Below are 20,443 nucleotides of genomic sequence, written 5' to 3'. Positions count from 1 at the left end.
ACGCAAGATTTAATTGAGTCAGTCATATTATAACGTTCGCAAAAGGACGTGTGAAGGCCACAGAGCCGGTAACACAGAGTCGGTGTTCGGAACGTCCACGGACGTCCGGTTCGAGCACAATACGGGAACTTCATCGTCTTCTGCTTTACTTTATTGTCCTCTTCGCACGTCATTAGCTCCCCCGGAAAGGAAGCATCGACACGACGCTCGAGGAAATTCACGAACTCACAGGGAGGTCGTCCTCGCGTGAAAAGGCGTGGGACGAACAACGTGGACCATCTTAGGAGTGCGGCACGACTTGATTGGGGGCCTCGTGAGCAACAACTTCGCAGTTAAGAGCGCCAACTCGGTGCAGAACTCGGTGCAAAAGCTTTTCGCCAAGTCCGCGTCGTCGAATCGCAGACCAAACCCAGACAAGATCAGCCGTCTGATATTCAACCTTGCGGTGCCGCGGGCTTCTGTGTCACGCATCCTCCCCCTGCTGGTCACGGCTGCGCCGCTTAGCGAGCTGGCGGGCTTTTTTGGCACGTTGCAGTACGCAACGTCGTCATTGGTATGGTCGTCGACATGGGGCATCATGGCGTCACGTTTTGTGGTGACTTGGCGATCATAAACTACCCTAAACGGCATCATATTGATCGTTTCTTTAATAGCTGTATTATAAGCGAACGTTAAGTAAGGTAGGACCGCGTCCCATGTTTTGTGTCGAACGTCCACATACATTGAAATCATGTCGGCAAGCGTTATGTTTAAACGTTCGCTTAATCCGTTCGTTTGGAGAGGGTTTGTTTGGTGTGACCTGTGTGAATTAAGTCGAGAATATGCTGCATAATCTCAGCAGAAAAGGCAGCACCTCGGTCCGTGATCACAGCCCGAGGAACACAGTGGCGAAGGACCATTTGCAGTACAAATACTTTTTGAACTTCAATAGAGGTTTCACTCGGAACAGCCGCTCTCTCCGCGTAACGTGTCAGGTAATCGGTGGCGACTATTATCCTCTTTTGTCCGGAGCTTGAGGTGGGGAATGGTCCGAGCAAATAAATCCCAATTTGTTGGACCGGCTTATAAGGGGGCTCTATAGGTTTTAAGAAGCCGGCTGGCTTGACAGGAGGAATCCTTCGGCGCTGACAGTCACGGCAAGTGTGAACGTAATTCATAACGCCATGTCCCAGGCGAGGCCAGTAGCATTTTTCTCGAGTTCCGGCTTGCGTTCTAGTGATCGCAAGGTGGCCGGAAGCTGGCTGGTCGTGACAGGCATGCAAATTTTCGTTGCGTAGATTAATAGGCACAACAAGCAAGTAATGGCTACTGTTGGGGGCAAAATTGTTAAAAAGCACGCCGTCGCGTAGGCAGAGACCGGATAATGCCCTCCGGTAGACTGCTGTAACGCTACCGCTAGCACTTTGCAGATAATTAATTACTGCCTGAAGACCAGGATCGGTGCGCTGTTGCGCGCCGAAGTCTGTACAGCTTACTGCGTTGACGACGGCGTCCTCTTCGCTTGCGTCAGTTGGGGCCTGCCTGTGTCAGTTGGGGCAGGCTCTACGGGAGCCTAGGAAAGAATCTGCGTCCAACTGTGTACGACCGGATGTGTAGGTCACTGTGATGCTATATTCTTGTAGGCGCAGACTCCGTCGTGCAAGGCACCCTGATGGATCCTTGATACAGGCTAACCAGCAAAGTGCGTGATCATCCGTCACTACTTTTTCAAAGGTCTCTCGTAACGTTATGGCCTGACCTTCATAATAGCCCACACGATGGTGAAGCACTCTTTTTCAGTGGCTGAATAGTTGCTCTCAATCTTTGACAATGAACAACTTGCATAGGCAAGTACACGTTGTTGACCCTTTTGGACCTGAACATAGGATAGCACCCAAACCAAAATTACTCGCATCGGTGGGCGCCTCCGTATCAGCGAATTCATTAAAGTGTCCCAGAACGGGTGTTGACTGAATTCGGCGTTGAAGATCCTGAAATGCCAGTTGCTGTGGTGTTTCCCATTGGAACTGTATGCGTCTGCCTTGGTGAGATACGTACGGCACGCGACAGTTTTGGAGAAGTTTGGCACAAAGCGGCGGTAGTATGCACATAACCCGAGGAAGCGCTGAAGTTCCTTCTGGTCTCGTGGAGCGCGGGAAATTCGCGATGGCAAGTTTTCTCCGGATCGGGAGGGAGCCCTTGTTGATGACGTGGTCTAAAAACTTCAATTCTTCGTACGTGACGTGACCTTTGTCGGCTTTAAAGTAAGGCCGGAAAGTGAGCCATCCAAAGTTGAGCACAGTAAATATCGGTCGTGCGTAAAATGATGCTAATATAACTGGAGTACGTTGAGGCTTAGTAATAATGGCTGTCACTTCTTCATGGGTATTGCACCAACGGGATAGGTCTATTGGAGAATGAGGAGTGGATGAATGAACATATATTGCCGCTTTACCGGGAGCAAGACCACTGCGGCGGTCGGGTATTGAGGGGCAGTGATATATGCAGTAACCAGATAGAGGTGGAATAGTGTTATGCTCTTGTAAAAGGAAAGCCCAGGCATTAAGTTTTCCTTCTTGAATACGGAGCTTCAATTCAGTTAGTTTGTTAGTGAGACCCCTACAGTTCCATTGCATTACAAAGGATTAACGGTTAGTGGCCATTAGTTGGCAGAACAGATGCTATCATTTCAGGCAGTTGCTGCAGCCGTGTAATCAGTGATGTCATTTTAGTTGTAGCTGCAGATTTTTGAGGTTGGGCATATTTTGACTCAAAATGACTGTACTCATTAGAGCAATGATGTACTTGACGTGTAGGCTCAACAGGCGATTGATGCGAACGTTGCACTAAGATTAACCGACGTTTGCAAAGGGGATCAAGTTGTTGGCGAACTTTGGCAATCTCTTCATCTATGACAGAAATATCGTTAGTCATAGTAAGGGAACTAATTGGTGGAAATTCATCTTCTGTTTGACGAAGAGTACTGGAACTATGCTTCGAAACAGATGCATAAGATGGGCGGATTTGAGAGGGCGGAGGTAAATATGTTGGCGTCAGGTCGGTAGCATCCTCCTCTGTGTGGTTTCATAGAGCAGCAAAACGGTTTGAAATCTTGACTGCATCATAAGTAGGCTTATGTACTACACGACGTTTCTTGCGAGGGCACTTGGGATACGTAATGTCGTGATCGTTTGTTTTCCAAAACGGACACTTGAAGGAGGGGAGGCCGTTCGCTGATTGTTTTGGTAAATTGTCCTCGGATGCAGGGCATACTTTTTTGATGTGGCCTTGTCGTAGGCATCGGTAGCAAAACACTGGGGCAGGGCGGAAAGGCTTCGGATGAACGACCAGCCCGTTGTGAACAAATGGGTAGGGAGTTCTAAAGGACCCTTCAAAAGTGGAAGAAATGTGCCTCGGTTACCTAGTTGGCGGGCATTTAGCACAGAGTGCGTGTCTGATAAAAGATCCCCCATAACCTCATCTGGAGGTGCTTTAGGATCCAGGTTATAAATGACACATCTTTGCAAGCCGGGTCCAGGTGCTAGGTATGCGTGCACAGGTACATATTGAGAGTCACTGATATATATTTTATCAATATGACAGGATTTCTCAGCATCGCCAAGGGAGGCTACTTGCACTGTGATTGAATTAGAGGGACGGTGGTGAATAAATCATCAGTAGCCTGTTGTACCCAGTGCGCGGTCAATAAGCTGTTGCACTGACCTTGAAGAAATTGACGTTATGTCATATTGAAATGTAGGCTTAATATGTACTCGGAAGGAGCAGTCTGCGTCAGGGAGCCCATATTTCGATGGGGTTCTTGACGTATTATGATCGTCTGAAGAGGGTTTTACCTTCTTTGCAGCTAGCTAGTTCTGTTGAATCGGAAAGATACCGCATAGGAATGGTCACAGGAGTAGGCAAGCTGTCGGAAGCTGAAGTCAGTTGATCCCCTGAAGCTGGACGCAGCGACATTAGTAGTGATGAAGTAGGTTCTGAGTTGCTTAAGGGACATCTTTGAGGTGGAAGGTTAGGCGAGGCAGTAGAGGTGGTGAAAACTGCATGCGATCTTTCCATGTCATGGTTATTGTTCATGTCTATTGGCCAAGTTGAGATAGGCCTGCGCGCCTCACGAAGTGAACGTTGGCTTTGTGATGGGTGCGCTGGAGGGGTCGCCTTGAGGCGTTCTGAAGCTCCTGGGATCTTCGGGCAGCGTTAACAGCTGACATTATAGGCGGAGAAGTGAACACAGCTCAAAAAGAACAAAAATTACCAATCGGTAGAGACAGGGCGACGGCCCAATTTCATCTTCATCGTCGTTTTCATACCCATACACAGGTGTATCCAAACTTGTTGGAGGAGATTTCAATGGACCGCTCACAGCCTGGGGATATATACAAGACTATAAGCGTGGACGTCAAATTTACGACACATTTTTTGACCAGTCGTTTACACTTCTCAACAGTTTGTCAAAATGTACCCGCCCGTGTGCACCGGCGTCGACTCCGGACCTTACGTAGTGGCTGGGCCCTGTTAATCCTCACTGGAATTGCGAACCAGACACCTGGGGCAGCGACCACTCCCCCATTCTAATCGATTTTACCTCAAGCACACTACGTAAAATTCGCCGCAAAATTCACGTTACTTCTTGGGATACTCTACGTACAGATGCTCGCCTCATCTCTATAACTCCTGATTCGGCACTTTCTACTTTCATGCACGTTCTAAATCAGCACACCGTGTCTTCAACCATCAATGAATACCAACCAAACCCTGCCCTTCACCTCCTTAACCTCTGGGCACGGCGCAAGCAAATGGCGTATACGTCAGTCAGCATCCGTCCAATAATATTGCCATAGCAGAACTTCATAAACTAACTGCTATAGCCCGTCGGTATTCTAAGCACCTTCTACACAAACGTTGGACAGACTGGTGTTCTCACATAAGTACTCCGATCGGAAACCGCCACCTATGGCGTGTGTTTCATGCAATGGAACGAAAATCCTTAGTTAAAGACTACGCCGAGAGTATTCGAACAGCCCTGCGTCTTTCACCGCAAGAATTTGCCAAGCAAGCGGCTCTTCAGTTCTTCCCCAATTATAATCGACTGCCAACCTGCACCGGTTCCACTCAGTCTCACCAACCATCTCCTAGAAGATAAGATCACAAACCCTTTCACCATGGCTGAGCTGATCGCTGCGATTGAAGACATCCGCCCAAACACCACACCCGGTCATGATGGTGTGCCTTATACACTATTCCGCAATCTAGAAGGTGAATCATTGACCTCACTTCTGAGAATTTTCAATGAAATCTCGATTTCCAGTGAAATTCCACCAGATTGGAAACATTCTGTAGTAGTTCCCATACCAAAGCCCGGAAACCCTTGGTGCTCTACGCCCGATTTCTCTTACCCCAACTATCTGTAAACTGTACGAAAAGCTACTTGCCATTCGAATATCCTGGTGGCTTGACCATCATCAGAAATATTCGTCTTCACAGATCGGCTTTCGGCCTGGTTACGAATCTGAAGATGGCCTTCAACTTTTTGCAAATGAAGTAATATATTGTTCATCTCACAGTCGTCTCTTCCGCATAGTCGTGACAACAGATATCACGAAAGCCTACGACAACATCCTCCACACAGCGATCATCAATACTATGCCATCACTTGGAATGCCCTTACAGCTTTTCGTGCAATTGACGCGTTCCTCTCCCACCGAACGTTTGCTGTCCGTGTAAATGGAAAACCAACAGGACATTTCATTTCTAATCGTGGAGTACCGCAGGGCTCAGTTTTAGTCCAACTTTGTTTATTATTGTATTTATTTCTCTCATACATGAACTTGCCTCAATTCCTAATATTAAAGTGCTAGCCTACAGAGATGACATTACTATGTGGTCTACAAATCGCTCAGTGCAGGTGCCGCAAGACTATCTGCAAAATGCCATAAATATCCTTCAAAAATTTCCCCACAACACAGGCCTATCCCTCAACCTCACCAAAACATGCTATGTCCATGTGGGCAATAAGGCCGGCCGCAGAAGTTTCAGAGCTAATCCATTCGCGTTGACAACTGACAATACACCCCTCCTTGAAGTGGAACATACCAAGATGTTGGGCCTCCATGTACATTCTTCAGGAAAAGGCTCAGTTTGGCTATCAGATGTACGCAAAAGTGCCATGAACACACTGGGACTAATTCGAAGAATAGCAAATAGTTCTGGTGGTGCCCGATCAGATACCGCTCGCCGACTTGTTCGTGCTGTCTTTCAGCCGCGGCTTCTATGCCAGGCGGAGTTTCAGAAAATGACAAAACGGCAATGGTCCACACTCGAGGCACTCAATCACGAGGCCATGCGAGTCATTACGGGACTGCCTCGTTCAACTCCTATCCGTCTACTCCAGGAGTACGCCCACCTTAACACGTTGCCAGAATTAACTGCCCAAAGACAGACAAACAGAGCTAGAAAAGCTTCCTTTCGTCTTGAATTAGAGAACCAGCCACTTCCATGGGACTACTACCACCTTACTTCTAATAAGCCTCTACTCACCAAGAAATCGCAGCTCTCATCCTCATTTCCAATAACGTCTTGCGCAACACATGATGATTGTATTATTCACACAGATGCAGCAGTAACCCTAACAGGTGGTTCAGTTGCTTTTATAAGCTCAACCCACCCTCACCTGAACACCAATCGAAGTTACCTTACCGACGCCAAATCAACTCTTGCCTTCGAACTGCAAGCTATCTTAAACGCCATAGAAGCGTTACCTGCCGACCCTACGTTTAAACAAGTACGCATAATGACTCACTCTAAAGAAGCCGTAAAACATTTAAGGAAAGTCCATTCACTGGGTTGAAGACAACGAAAATTTGAATACCATAACAGCAGACGTGCTTCCTCATGCAGCCGATGTGTCGCAACCTATTCATGATTCCTTGCCACCGGATCCACTCCTGACCCATTTGACATCATCAGCATCCCTCAGGCAGCGTACACGTGCTCTAATTCCCCCGTGTACGTGCTCCCTTCCCCCAATCTAACAAGAGTGATGGAGGTATCTCTCAGACAGCTGATAGTCGGAGTGGCCCTTACGCCCGCCGTTCGACACCAGTGGCCAAGTACTACTATTCCAGTCCCCGACAAATGCCCACACTGCGAAGAACCCGCTTGCAACACCACTGTCCGGCATCTAATATGGACATGTCCAGGAACTTCGCATATACGAAAGATTCTTTTACAAAAAGCTGGACTTTCACCGAGTAATGACTCTCATTTCCACTTATGGATAACAAACAACATTTATGCACGCCGTTTATGTGACTTCTTGTACATGGCTGCACTCTACACATTTCTGTGACTCTACCACCACCTTTTATGCCGTGTGGCAAACTCAGCGCCATAAATAAATACATAAGTAAGGCCGGAAGTATTTATAGCTTGCCGTACCACCTCGAGGCGACTAATGTGTTCTGCAAAACTTGGGGCGAAGACGATCACATCACCCAGGTATACGAGACACGTCTGCCATTTCAGTTCATCAAGGACGGTGTCCATAAGCTTTTGAAAGATTGATGGCGCGGAGCAAAGGCCGAACGGCATGACCTGAAACTCGTACAACCCGTCTGGAGTGATAAATAAAGTCTTCTCGCGGCCCATCTCGTCTTCCTCGATTTGCCAGTACATACCCAGATTTGAGGTCCAAGGAAGAAAAATACTTGGTGTTGCATAGGCGATCTAAAGCGTCGTCGATTCTGGGCAGAGGGTAAACATCCTTTTTAGTTACGCAGTTTTTAGTTGTAACACAGAGAGCCGGTGTTAGCGTAGTCCAGGGACGTCCGGTCCGAGCGTGAGACCTGCTTCTCTTCATTGTCTTTTTCCCACTGGCATCAATATACGTTCGTGAAGCTTTCAGCCACCATTATGGAGTTCTGTGTTATACGAGTTGGCTACTCTCAAGTGTTTTAGTAATGTAATAGCAGGCTTTTTTAAGGGTGATTGTTGCTTTTAGAATGTCTGTTATGATTTTCTTTTTGGCTGTGGTATTGAGCCGACATAAAAAAAAATAAAAGTATTTGTAACCCTTCTAACTGGACTACGCTACAAGGGCAGCTGCTCGAGAATGGTCAGTATGCCTTCTGGAGCAGGAATGGTTCTCCCCCCCCCTCCCCAGCAAAAAAAACATTTAACTTTAACAGAAAAGCTAGATTTTTCCAAAGTAATTGTACGGAAGCGAACGCGGATAAAAGAATACATTTTACTCTACACTGAGCGACTCTCCTTACAGAAGAAATGAAGGGGATGTTAACCAGGAGAAGGAGTCAGTCACACGTGCACAGCACTGAAGAAAAGGGATCGAGAGGTGGTACAAAGGAAAGGGGAGAAGAGAGCTGTAAGCATAGAAAGGCTGCAAGGAACTTGCATGCGGCAACAAGAAAGGCTTTGAGCCCATTCCTTTGAGCCCACTGAACTGAAACAAATCTCGTCAACTTATATAAAAACTTTTTGTCATCTGGATAACACGAAAATCTGAGTGTATGTGTCTCTACCCTAGTGAAAAAACCCTTTGAGTCACAATAACCTCATACAAATTCTCATACAAAACTCATACTAATCTCATACCAATCTCATATAATCTCATAATAAACTCATTCATAATATGAGAAACATATGAGAATAATGAGATTTGTATGAGTTTAGTATGAGAAATATATGAGAATAATGAGATTTGTATGAGTTTATTATGAGAAATCTGTATGAGGTTATTGTGACTCATATGGTGTTCTTCACTAGGGTAACTCCTGGGGAATATAACACAACACATTGGGAATGTTTTCGCTTCGCCTTTAGGGTGCAACGCTATTGTAGCAATGGGTCCCGTTCGTGCATGGCGTTCACCAAGTACTTATACTTTTATTCAGCTTGAAGCAGAGAGTGGACGGCTTGCCCGTCCCGCATATTCAAGATTTTGGGTTCGGGTCTTCCCCCTTGCCCTAATTACCAAATTTTTTTTTTCAGGACACTTCCTTTCGTTTTGTTACGATAATCTTACTAAGAAATTTGTCTCAATCTGGACAATTTCGACCTATGCCTTAATTTTGTTTCTTCAACGTATTTTTCGCTCACGGTCGAAAACGAAGATTTTCTGCAACACAGGACGATTAGAGGAGTTAAATTGAGAATTTCTTTTTATAATAAAGCCCTCTTCTTATTACGTAAGACAATTCAGACTGACTCATTTTCACTGTAAATGTAAGGCTGACTACTCCTCGACGTTTCATCTAAACGGCTTAGTGATTCTGGATTGGAAATTTCAGGGCGTACTTGACTACACGGCTGTGACCCAAGGTTTGAAGTATCTTGGCAGAGTCGTCAATGAAACACTGCGCATGTTCCCGCCCGCAGTCACGTGAGTTTCAATCAAACTCGCATCTACGCTTTATCATACGGAAGGAGGAAATGCTGGCATATATTTTTTCTAATCTCCTGTGTTTGTCCGCAAAGGTTCACAACCCGGAGTGCGGCCAATGACTTTGAGTACGGCGGCATCAAGTACAAGGCCGGAATGACGATAATGGCCCCCACCACCCAGATCCACATGGACCCTCGCATCTGGCCTGAGCCTGAAAGATTCGATCCAGACTGGTAACTGCTCTTAAAAATTATCAGGCCGAAATTTTCACACATAAGCAAACCTTGCAAAAGGAAATGTGTTTATTTACGACAGACGTGTTTGTAGCAACGTCCCAGGGATAGAAGAAGAGATACCGAACGTTTGTTTACTTCTGAATTATCCTCTTTTAGAACTTATTTTATCTCCCCATGGGTAGGGAAGCTACTCGAGGATTACGCCGATTATACTCCCCGAGTTCCTTAGTGCATGCCAAGAAAATTTAAATTATACTCCACACAGTTTCGGCAAAACACCGAGCTCTTCCGACTTCGATTGAGAAACGTGCCTTCCCACGCCTTGCAATACTCTTGAAATCACAACGTTGTTGCTGTTTTAGCTGCGATTTTGATAATATGATATACGGAAGACTATGAGTCTGGCAAAAATTATAAGTGCCGCAAACACACACACACACACACACACACGCACACGCACACACGCACGCACGCACGCACACACGCACGCACGCGCACGCGCACACACACACAGACAGACACACAGACATGGACAGACACACAGACATAGACATATATACCCCGCCGGAGTGGCGCAGTGGTTACGGCGCTCGACTGCTGTTCCCAAAGGGCGCGGGATCGAATCCCGACCTCGGCGGCCGCTTTTTGCTGGAGGCGCAAATCAAAGCGCCCGTGTGCTGTGCGATGTCAGTGCACGTCAAAGATCCCCAGGTGGTCGAAATTTCCGGAGTACTCCACTACGGCTTCTCTCATAGCCTGAGTCGCTTTGGGATGTTAAACCCCACAAACCAAACCAAACAAACATTATAAGTGCCACGCACGCACACGCACGTACGTACATATATATATATATATATATATATATATATATATATATATATATATATATATATATATATATATATATATATATATATATATATATATATATATATGAAGGGGAAATGAGGGTGCTCGTTATAATACATGAAGGAAAGAAGCCAACAGTCGGCGAGGCCAAGGAAAGCATTGGGGATTATGTTTTTATGTCTTTTTATTATTATTTTTTTAAATTTTTACTTGGATAATCACAGAAATGAGTAATGCAATCACTTAGGGGAAAGATAATTAAACATAAAGTAGAAGAAAAAACAACGTGCCGATGGTGGGGACCGAACCCACGACCTCCGAATATCGCGTCCGGTGCTCTTCCAACTGAGCTACATCGGCCGCTGTCCCCCCTGCTACTTGTTTGGGTATTTATGTTGTCTGTATACGAACCTTGAGAGTGTTCACCAGCGCCGCCCTCAACTATAGCGGCGGACGTGGAACGTCCTGTGTTACCGCCAGCGTCACGTAGAACGTGATCAAGAGCGAGGGCGAAAGCTGTGCTAGAACCCTCTTACGCTACCTATGGCTTCAAGACTGCCAGAACCGAGACCCCCGTAAGCTACAAGCAGATAAATGAAGGGGAAATGAGGGTGCTCGTTATAATACATGAAGGAAAGAAGCCAACAGTCGGCGAGGCCAAGGAAAGCATTGGGGATTATGTTTTTATGTCTTTTTATTATTATTTTTTTAAATTTTTACTTGGATAATCACAGAAATGAGTAATGCAATCACTTAGGGGAAAGATAATTAAACACAAAGTAGAAGAAAAAACAACGTGCCGATGGTGGGGACCGAACCCACGACCTCCGAATATCGCGTCCGGTGCTCTTCCAACTGAGCTACATCGGCCGCTGTCCCCCCTGCTACTTGTTTGGGTATTTATGTTGTCTGTATACGAACCTTGAGAGTGTTCACCAGCGCCGCCCTCAACTATAGCGGCGGACGTGGAACGTCCTGTGTTACCGCCAGCGTCACGTAGAACGTGATCAAGAGCGAGGGCGAAAGCTGTGCTAGAACCCTCTTACGCTACCTATGGCTTCAAGACTGCCAGAACCGAGACCCCCGTAAGCTACAAGCAGATAAATGAAGGGGAAATGAGGGTGCTCGTTATAATACATGAAGGAAAGAAGCCAACAGTCGGCGAAGCCAAGGAAAGCATTGGGGATTATGTTTTTATGTCTTTTTATTATTATTTTTTTAAATTTTTACTTGGATAATCACAGAAATGAGTAATGCAATCACTTAGGGGAAAGATAATTAACACAAAGTAGAAGAAAAAACAACGTGCCGATGGTGGGGACCGAACCCACGACCTCCGAATATCGCGTCCGGTGCTCTTCCAACTGAGCTACATCGGCCGCTGTCCCCCCTGCTACTTGTTTGGGTATTTATGTTGTCTGTATACGAACCTTGAGAGTGTTCACCAGCGCCGCCCTCAACTATAGCGGCGGACGTGGAACGTCCTGTGTTACCGCCAGCGTCACGTAGAACGTGATCAAGAGCGAGGGCGAAAGCTGTGCTAGAACCCTCTTACGCTACCTATGGCTTCAAGACTGCCAGAACCGAGACCCCCGTAAGCTACAAGCAGATAAATGAAGGGGAAATGAGGGTGCTCGTTATAATACATGAAGGAAAGAAGCCAACAGTCGGCGAGGCCAAGGAAAGCATTGGGGATTATGTTTTTATGTCTTTTTATTATTATTTTTTTAAATTTTTACTTGGATAATCACAGAAATGAGTAATGCAATCACTTAGGGGAAAGATAATTAAACACAAAGTAGAAGAAAAAACAACGTGCCGATGGTGGGGACCGAACCCACGACCTCCGAATATCGCGTCCAGTGCTCTTCCAACAGAGCTACATCGGCCGCTGTCCCCCCTGCTACTTGTTTGGGTATTTATGTTGTCTGTATACGAACCTTGAGAGTGTTCACCAGCGCCGCCCTCAACTATAGCGGCGGACGTGGAACGTCCTGTGTTACCGCCAGCGTCACGTAGAACGTGATCAAGAGCGAGGGCGAAAGCTGTGCTAGAACCCTCTTACGCTACCTATGGCTTCAAGACTGCCAGAACCGAGACCCCCGTAAGCTACAAGCAGATAAATGAAGGGGAAATGAGGGTGCTCGTTATAATACATGAAGGAAAGAAGCCAACAGTCGGCGAGGCCAAGGAAAGCATTGGGGATTATGTTTTTATGTCTTTTTATTATTATTTTTTTAATTTTTACTTGGATAATCACAGAAATGAGTAATGCAATCACTTAGGGGAAAGATAATTAAACACAAAGTAGAAGAAAAAACAACGTGCCGATGGTGGGGACCGAACCCACGACCTCCGAATATCGCGTCCGGTGCTCTTCCAACTGAGCTACATCGGCCGCTGTCCCCCCTGCTACTTGTTTGGGTATTTATGTTGTCTGTATACGAACCTTGAGAGTGTTCACCAGCGCCGCCCTCAACTATAGCGGCGGACGTGGAACGTCCTGTGTTACCGCCAGCGTCACGTAGAACGTGATCAAGAGCGAGGGCGAAAGCTGTGCTAGAACCCTCTTACGCTACCTATGGCTTCAAGACTGCCAGAACCGAGACCCCCGTAAGCTACAAGCAGATAAATGAAGGGGAAATGAGGGTGCTCGTTATAATACATGAAGGAAAGAAGCCAACAGTCGGCGAGGCCAAGGAAAGCATTGGGGATTATGTTTTTATGTCTTTTTATTATTATTTTTTTAATTTTTACTTGGATAATCACAGAAATGAGTAATGCAATCACTTAGGGGAAAGATAATTAAACACAAAGTAGAAGAAAAAACAACGTGCCGATGGTGGGTACCGAACCCACGACCTCCGAATATCGCGTCCGGTGCTCTTCCAACTGAGCTACATCGGCCGCTGTCCCCCCTGCTACTTGTTTGGGTATTTATGTTGTCTGTATACGAACCTTGAGAGTGTTCACCAGCGCCGCCCTCAACTATAGCGGCGGACGTGGAACGTCCTGTGTTACCGCCAGCGTCACGTAGAACGTGATCAAGAGCGAGGGCGAAAGCTGTGCTAGAACCCTCTTACGCTACCTATGGCTTCATCTCAAGGTTCGTATACAGACAACATAAATACCCAAACAAGTAGCAGGGGGGACAGCGGCCGATGTAGCTCAGTTGGAAGAGCACCGGACGCGATATTCGGAGGTCGTGGGTTCGGTCCCCACCATCGGCACGTTGTTTTTTCTTCTACTTTGTGTTTAATTATCTTTCCCCTAAGTGATTGCATTACTCATTTCTGTGATTATCCAAGTAAAAATTTAAAAAAATAATAATAAAAAGACATAAAAACATTATCCCCAATGCTTTCCTTGGCCTCGCCGACTGTTGGCTTCTTTCCTTCATATATATATATATATATATATATATATATATATATATATATATATATATATATATATACTAAATACACTCAGCCTCGGTGATTGAGGGTATGTAAAATCAAAACTAAATAAACTATGAAGTCGTATAGGGCTTTCTTTTAAAGTCATGGGTAAGTCTACCTAATGGTATCTTGGTACAAATGATTCATTCAACGTTTTTGTTTCATATAGTGTCAAAACATCCTGATCTAGGACTGGTATCCTTTACAACTACGAAAATTGCTGGTTGTAGCGGCAGATATTCATCTGAATGGTGCTTGTATACTAGCAATGCTCTTTTTGATGTTCAAGCTAACCGAAGTCCAAGGCTTGTCTAGAAAACGACCTGTATGGCGTCAGGTCCCAAGTATTAATATCGAGGAGAACTTTGCCTGACGCTGAAATAAAAAAACTGACATCACATTTAGCGTCGTTAGGCAAAATGCGAATGCTGCAGCATTTCGTTTTTGGCTGCACAGATTCATTCGCTGGACGCTGTAGCCTACCACAATATGTGGAACACCAACCGATGTACATATTGAGCGCCGTTGTAGCCATGTCAAACGAGCGTGCCTACACGAGCTAAAATCAGCGTGCGTGACCCGCGATGCAAGTGTCCTGGTGGATTCCCATCTCAAAAAAGATGTCCAATGTGTTCAGGCAGACTCTCGTACATCGCCGAAATAGGTGATCGGAGGCACAATTGGTGGCGCACTGAAACACTCTACATAAGGGAGCGGTACCCTTTCATATTAGATTCAGTGAGTGTGCATGCTTTAGAGCATCCAAAGTTATGCCGCTGTAAGCCTACTGGCCGAGAGTATGATTGTTTACAAGAACAAGCATTTGGATGAGATGAACGATGAGAGTAGGAAGGAACTTGGGTTTCTGACATCCAGTCCCTTCGTGTGTAGTGGCAGCGACAGCTCAGTTGACCTTTAATAGCCACAGTTGAAATGGAAGACGAGTTTTGTAACTACAAACTGGATGCAAATATACAGGAAGGCGTAACTTTTTTAGGCGCAGAAGAACAGAAACCTATTGCTCATTTTGAGAATGCAGCAAACACTCCAAGGTCCGAAGCGATTTGTATTCGTTATGCACATTTAGAGTAGACTTTGTTGTTTATGCCTCGGGTTAAAAAAGATTGCTTCTCTTTTTGGTGGTGTCATTTTCGTCTTTGATATTCCTTTCTTAAACCACCTAAATGGGTTAGTTGCCATAAACATATTTTCATACGGAATGGTTTTTGGTACTCGTAATCAGCTCAATTCGCTGTACCTTGTGCACGTTGTTGTGGTTGCTTACGCAGAATTTAACGCTTCAGTCTTCTATATGTGTTAAGTAGAGAAATTCTACAGTTATTTGCTGAACACCCCTCAACTCCTGCCTGCTCTTCCTGTCTGACTTTGATATCTTTTTGCGTTTAAAGAGGCAAAGCACCGTTTCAGACACAGAGTACTTACGCTTTGACAACCATCGATTCTTTAACCTCACTTTGAACTTCTTTGCTGATAGAAGAGGTATGGTTTTTCGAAACTAAACGTTCGAGGCCTCTGAGCACTACATAATTTCCTCATCCTCCCAGATTTTTGCCAGACAACGTAGCGGCTAGACCGAGTATGGCATACCAACCTTTCGGTGATGGTCCGAGGAACTGCATCGGCGAGCATCTGGCACTCCTAGAAATCGTCTACACCGGTGCAAGGATGGTGGAGAAATTCAAGCTCACGTTGGGGGAATCTCAACAGGTAGGCACCAGAAAATTGCGCTTTCTTTTTCGCTTAGACACTCAAACAGCCGTTAAAGGTTCTCATTCCAGGTCAAAATATAAAAGGTTAATCATGCCATATGGTCTCTTGACGCCCCACAGCCCGCCTACCAATCAGTGCCTACTGTCACCTGCCAGAGATATGCCATGTATTTTTATCTCACACGCCGACTCCCATGCTGACGAGAGGCTCCCCGTTAAAGTAGCTTTTAACGCTCTTATTAAATAGTCAAGCCATCAGTATTTTTATTCAATTTTGCTCCGATTGCCGAAGCAAATGTGGCTGCGTGGCCTGTGTGCAGCGCAAGAGAACTTCTTGTTGGGCTAGTTGGTGTCTATTCATTATAAGTTAAAGGCGCCAAAAAACAACAAGCACACGCTCAAGAAAAGAAGAACTGGACAGAGCGTCACTCACAACTGATTTATTGTGCAGGAAAAAGTACATATATATCACTGCCGGCACATGCGCAAGGAACACATTCAGCATCATGTCATATAAGATAAGCTATGTTCAAGAAACGCTTTCTCTGCATTGTACAGATTGATCGACGTGTCATTGACACACAAATTACTTTTCTTTCCGATATGAAATGCTTCAATTAGCTCTCTGGCCATCGTACTTATATATGTACTTTTTCCTGCACAATAAATCAGTTGTGAGTGGCGCTCTGTCCCATTCTTCTATTCTTGTGTGTGTGCGTGTTGTTTTTTGGCGCCTTTAACTTATATTGTGTGCAGCGCGTCTGAGTAGGGATCCAAAGTGTCTGAATTTGATTCCCATGTCGCCCTCCCTGCTCTAACGGGCTACCCGAGTTGGCTCTACAGGCGAAACAGGTCTTATAGTGCGGCTTCTTGTCATCAAACTACCCGGTGCACAATGAGATTCTGGCCTCATATGACACCAGCTAACTAAAGCCTGCCAGGTACGTGGCCGGGATTTTCAAGCGTTAGTTAGTGTCAGCGATTTTGGGATGAAGCCACTATCGACACTTGACATTACTGTTATGATAGGTATGAAGGAGCACTGAACAAGGCTAAATGGGGTACGCCTCAGTTCGCAGGTCGAGCCAACGCTTCTATTAATCTATTAGGTGTGACCGACTTGTGAACAATGTTTATTACTTAAGTGGCGCTACGGCTGAGAAACTGCCGGCATAACCCACAAGAATAATCTCACCTTTGGTCAGCAACACCCTCCCGTTCGAAATGGTCCCTTGTCAGATATTTGAAGGAAGATCCTCTTCGTGGACTCTTCGTGGGAAAGCCCGCAAAGATTAGAAAGGAGGCCACATTAAAACTCTGTAGGGCCTACATTAGCAGTAGTGAGGCAAAAACGGGCATGCCCACATGCTGCCTCACTTGCTCTCTTGTAGGTTACTTAAGGAAAGGTGGAATATGAATGAGAGTTCAACTTTTGCAACCCCTCGTGAAGCCCAAATGAGGTCGCCCTAGCTAAACCGCTTTAGGTCCCACATCGGCCATAACTGGCTGGAAGGCGGGCTACCAAAAACAGTCCCTTGTGCAGAATTTGAAGGCACGTGCAATAGTAAGTGAGCTCTTGGTGCAGAAACAACACCCAGCCCGATTGCGGTTTCCCGCACAAAACCAATTTAGATCCCACGTGAGCCTTGGAGTGTTTGAAACGCGCGTGTCCGCATGTTCGGCAGTTTTGTTAAGAATGCCTGCTGATGCAACATAAATGCAGCCAGTTGTTGCGAAAAATAGTGCTAGCCTGGATGGGGTTCCAGAATATATACCGCTGTGGGTCCTCATTGTTCATGGCGGGGCTGAACACATCGGATTGTCTGCATACAATTGTGCGCGCATTCTTTCCATCCTTCATTTGTTTTAGAGGTTGCACTAAATTGCTAAAAAGTTCATTTGTATAACATTTGTTAGCATGTTTAGACGCTTAGAAATATTTCATGGCTTTGGTTCTCGCGCCTACAAAAACTGGAACATACGATGCGTAACCCTAGTGAAAAAACCCTATGAGTCACAATAACCTTATACAAATTCTCATACTAAACTCATACTAATCTCATACATATCTCATATAATCTCATAATAACCTCATCATGAGAAATATATGAGAATTAATGAGATTTGTATGAGTTTAGTATGAGATATCTATGAAGTTATTGTGACTCATACGGTTTTTTTCACTAGGGAACAATGCGTAACTTCAGGTGGTCGCTCTGGACAGTCGGCCACCCTGGGTAGAAAATTAACGTTCAGAAGACACGACTTCACTGCCCGAAAAAGGTGGAAGTCATCTAGGCTAGGATAATCATATAAAATTATTGTGGTTCCGCAGATGAAAGCCACTACCAATGTCGCGTCATATCATTAAAGCCTTCATATCATTAAGTTACCTTCGTGGGAGTTATTTTCATCTTTTCATGGCATCTGTGTACACCTCATTGGAAAAGTGTTAAAACGCAATAAACGACAATATAATGTTCTCTTTAGCTGAAGACCAATTTTCTGAGTTTTGAAGCATAGAAATAAGGTTAAAAAATAAGTGTTGCAACCAGCTTGGAGTAGCGGACAAGTTATGAAAAAAACATTCTCGCTGTTGTTCAATAGTCAACCCGGGGGGAAGAAAGGAGTCATCGAAAACGCCCTGCATTCCGACCTCAACCGTTTTCATATTTATGTTCGCATTGTTACATTTTTGGTGTCACCACATTTAACTGCTTCACACTCATGCATTTGCAAATGGATTCTCTTCTCACTATTTCAGCGGAACGCTGAGCACTAGGAATTTTGCCTCTCTCTCACTGTGGGCTGCCAGATGTCACTATTAGATGCTCGCTTATTTCGAAGCTTTATCGGCAAAATCAGAAAAAATAAGTTTCGGGGGCTGAATTGTGAACATTGCATAACGAAGACCTGCCGCACTGAGTTTTACAAAACAAAAACAATAACTATATCAGTGCATTTCGTACAGTAAAAAGGAATTGAATTAATCATGCTAGACAAGATCTATAAATGCCCTGAAGGGGTGGCGCAGGGTTTAGAGGGCTCTACTACTGTGTTCCAGGGTACGGGATTGAATCCCGGCCTCGGCGGCCGCTTTTCGCGTGGCGGCGAAAAGCTGGGCGTCCGTGGGCTGTACGATATCAACGTACGTTGAAGGACCCAAGGTGATCGAAATTTAGAGAGTCCTCCACTACAGCGTCTCTCATAGCCCGAGTTGCTTTGGGGCGGTAAAACCTATAAATCAAACCAAGCCAAGAACTATAAGGCACTGACAGTAACAGCTCTACCGACTTCAGGACCAACATATTATAGAAGAGAGGCCTCTTAGGTATATGGCGGAAATTAACGCGGTAGCGTTAGGGACCTGGCGACGCAGAAAAGCTGGTGTCGGTGTGGTGGTCGTAACGCGAAAATCAGAAGCAAGGAAAGAAAGAATAACTTTCGCGCAATTCCTCGGAGTTACACACGGTTGAGACAAACGAACACACAACCACTCCGCCACAGAACCACATTTCTTCTCAACGAACAAAGATAGACGTAATGTATGCATTGCCTTCAGCTAATATGAAGATGTGTCATTAAAAAGACACTAATTACGAAAGTAATAGATAAGCGAATAGCAACGAACATTTCCGTTCTGCCTGCTTGCAATGCGGCGCTCAATGGAAAAATCTTTCGATCCTACGACGCTGCCGAAACAGATGGCGCGAGCTGCCTCCCGATTCAAAGCCTTATACATCCATCCATCGTGTTCAAATGATTGGGGCTTAAGGACATCAAACGGGGCCCGAAAACGCAGTCGCGTTGAAATCCTAAAGGCGAAACTTAAGCGTCCTCCAGTTTCTTTCTCTTGTTGTTTTTACACATTTTCACTTCTTTCAGAATGGAATGAACATGACATACTACGCCATGGTGTCAGCGCCAAAGGATGATGGACCGTACATTGTGTTCCACCGGCTCTGACTCACTCGCGTCCGCATCACAAGCGTGGTCATCTATACAAGCCATGAAAGCGCCGGTTGAAAGTGCTCATGAGTAGGAGGAACTGCACGTGCTAGCCGAGACGGTAGTTTTCTATTGAAGTTTCTCGATAACACTAGCAAAAACGTTGAACCTAATTGGAAACCTCGCAGTCAGGATAAGGAGATAAAACATTATTGAAACAGTGCGAAAGGTAACAACGAGATTAAGGGCCAAAAAAAACAGGATGCTTTGTTGTCTTTTGCTACTCAATCCGGGATCATTTACGCCTTTGCAATAATGTTAACTTCCGGTTAACTTTTCCTTCCACAAGCTTATAATGCGGAGAAAAACGATTTTGCTTCAATAAAATCGTTCGCTTCGAACCAAGCTCCCACAGAAAAGCAAGAACGTAAAGGAAAATTGTAGAGACATTCACTCTCGATGACCTGCTATGCTTAAACTACCCCACTGCAGGAATGCAATCATAAATACGTACTGCGCCATAGATTGTTGATATGATTAAATAAAGTTGTCATAAAAAAGCTACAAGCACCTGCTTTGTTACACTTGTGACTGCAGGCATTCGTGCTTCTCTAGTAGCGGCGCTGCAGTGCTCTCAAAGTTTTCTACTCATTAAATCATCATCATCATTATCATCACCCAACCACAACTGATGTTGATAATATTAAGGGCATTTTGACTCGAAATAGGCTGGATTAATTAGCCTCAGGTGTTATACGCTGAGACTTCCAATGGCTTGAGGCCAGACAGACACATTAAAAAGGCAACGAAAATGTGAGGTCTGTCGCGTATCATTATCCGAAG

The 20,443-nt window shown here is 45.3% G+C and overlaps 1 pseudogene across 1 annotated transcript in view; it reads left to right on the top strand.

Annotated features, from left to right (window-relative positions):
• Positions 1–20,116, top strand: part of LOC146188139 (cytochrome P450 3A28-like) — a 57,391-nt pseudogene extending 37,275 nt beyond the window's left edge. The window contains exons 10-13 of the transcript XR_014707719.1: positions 9,303–9,394; positions 9,490–9,630; positions 15,488–15,650; positions 19,538–20,116. The product of XR_014707719.1 is annotated as a cytochrome P450 3A28-like (transcript). The remainder of the gene's footprint in view (positions 1–9,302; positions 9,395–9,489; positions 9,631–15,487; positions 15,651–19,537) is intronic.
• The last annotated feature ends 327 nt before the right edge of the window (positions 20,117–20,443 follow it).

This window comes from Amblyomma maculatum, chromosome 5, assembly GCF_055883805.1.
Source record: "Amblyomma maculatum isolate TAMU_Amacu chromosome 5, ASM5588380v1, whole genome shotgun sequence".
NCBI lineage: Eukaryota > Metazoa > Arthropoda > Arachnida > Ixodida > Ixodidae > Amblyomma > Amblyomma maculatum.
This window is presented reverse-complemented; position numbering and strand designations above follow the sequence as displayed.